Source organism: Acomys minous (assembly GCF_964271855.1).
Source record: "Acomys minous genome assembly, chromosome: 8".
Classification (NCBI taxonomy): Eukaryota; Metazoa; Chordata; class Mammalia; order Rodentia; family Muridae; genus Acomys; species Acomys minous.
The window spans coordinates 88,050,108-88,052,571 of record NC_140489.1 but is presented as its reverse complement, the minus strand read 5'-3'; positions in this window follow the sequence as shown (position 1 = coordinate 88,052,571).

Genomic DNA, 2,464 nt, shown 5'->3' with positions numbered 1-2,464 from the left:
TCAACTAGGACTGGGTTGCAGCTCAGCATATTGGGTGGCCTGGGCTCACAGTAGGACTCCGTCACTCACTTGTTAGAACATCTTTGGTAGGGTACCTGACCACTGGTGGCCTCAGTTTCCCTATGTTTAAAGGGACGATGATGGTCGCAGTGCTTCCTTGCGTCCCTCTGAAGGTTTCTGAAGCGATTGTGGTGATGGCCCCACCTCAGTTTCCCTCCTGCTGTGCTTCAGCTTCTTCTGGGTTTTGTCCCTGATGTCCCCGACCCCTGACATTTTCACCCGGCTACTTGCTTGCTTCTCAATTCTGAGATGACACTCCTCTGAGTTATTTTTCAGCTCCCTGCCCCTCCCAGCTATCGGAGCTCAGCAGGAAGCCATTGGGGGTCAGCTCTGGACTGCTTGCCCATACATAGGCTGAAGGCACCTCAAGGCAAGGGCTCTCTGTGGGATTTTCCTCCATAGCCTCAGTGCCTCGCTGAACGCTCGATGGATACACTGGGTGCCAAGAGAGCGGTGGCAAAAGGCATGAATTAACAAAGGCAGGAAGGAGGAGCCCAGAGCACGGGGTGAGCCGAGCCGCTGCTCAGGGTGGCTTCAGGATTTGGCGCAGGTCCAGCCACAGCTGGAGACACCCGTGACTCTAACCGGGTGGGGGTGGAGTGGGTGGGTGGTGGAAGATCCAGGCAGCCCTTCCCGCCCTCCTTCTCCCAGTCATGCCCAGCTCAAGAACCAAACCCTCAGCTACTCTAGAAGGTCTGACAACTAGAGAGCCCCAAAAGAGGCCTTTTGATGGGGGAGGGGGTTTGGTTTGGTTTGGTTTGGTTTGGTTTGGGTTTTTCAAGACAGGGTTTCTCTGTGTAGCCTTGGCTGTCCTGGACATACTCTGTAGACCAGGCTGGCCTCAAACTCACAGAGATTCTCTGGCCTCTGCCTCCTGAATGCTGGGATTGAAGGTGATACCACCAAGCCCAGCTAGGAATAAGGTTTTTAAAAATTGTAAATGAGATCCCTAATTTAGCTGAACAATTTCTCTTCTGGGTTTCCTCAGTCAGGTTAGAATATTGAGGCTCTTATACACCAAAATATGATACCCAGTAGCTTGGCCCATCGAAAGTGGCCCCCGGAAGAAAGATGTCTCCACCCTACTCACGGAACTGCTCACCCTTTGCCTGGGGGCAGCGATTGATGCAATCGATATTAATGAGTAAATGATTGCCAGCCGTTTTCCCCCGCTCCTCATCAGCTAACAGTCTGAAGAAAACAGCCGCCTCTGAAGGATTCTACAGCGGGTGAGCTGCTGGAATTTGTTCAGATGGAATCTGGTGGCAGTGGCTGCTACAGTTGTGCAAACTTCCTGAAACAGAGGGAGAAAGGCAGTAACTTGTCCCTTCTTGAGTCACTGGCTTTAAAACATGAACTCAAGTGAGAGCAATTTCAACACACACACACACACACACACACACATACAGAGAGAGAGAGAGAGAGAGAGAGAGAGGGAGAGAGAGAGAGAGAGAGACAGAGAGATACAGAGAGACAGAGACGGACAGACACATACACACACAGAACAGAGAGAGACACAGAAAGATAGACACACAGACAGACAGACAGACACATACACACAGAGAACAGAGAGACATAGATAGATAGAGACAGAGACAGACAGGCAGGCAGACACACACACACACACACACACACACACACACACGAGAAAGAGAGAGAGGAAAGAGTCAGTGTGACAAGCCCTTAGCTTACCAGGCTTGGGTCTTCAACATGGGACGTTGTGCTGTGGCTCATGCAAGTCAAGAGGCGAGGTCTGGAGGCTCAGTTTGAAGCTTTGTCTGGAAGTCATAAGGTAGCTTCAGGGATCTAACAGCAAATCTCAAAGGTCTGGCTGTTCCCTGATATGGCCATCACAGGGGTCCTCAGACATTCATGAAAGGGGGGGGAAAAAGACATGTAAGTTCCTTGGCTGGACTTTTAGCTAATAAGTGTTCAGAAAATACATGTTTTGTCCTAGGTCGGTTTTTTGTTTTGTTTTGTTTTGTTTTGTTTTGTTTTGTTTTGTTTTGTTTCTGAGATAGGGTTTCTCTGTGTAACAGCCCTGGCTGTCCTGGACTCACTGTGTAGTCCAGGCTGGCCTGGAACCCACAGATATCTATCTGCCTGCCCCTGCCTCCCAAGTGCTAGGATTAAAGGCCTGCATCACCACACCCAGCTTTGTCCTAGTTTTATATCAACTCCACAGGAGCTAAAGCCATCTGAGAGGAGGGAAAATGTCTCCAAACCAGGCGAAGTGGTCATACCTTTAATCCCACCACTCAGGAGGCAGAGCTGGCCAGATCACTATGAGTTCGAGGACAGCCTGGCATACAAAGTGAGTCCGGGGCAGCCAGGGCTGTTACATAGAGAAACCCTACCTCGGGGGGTGGGGGTGAGGGTGGGGGTAGGGGTGGGGGTGAGGGTG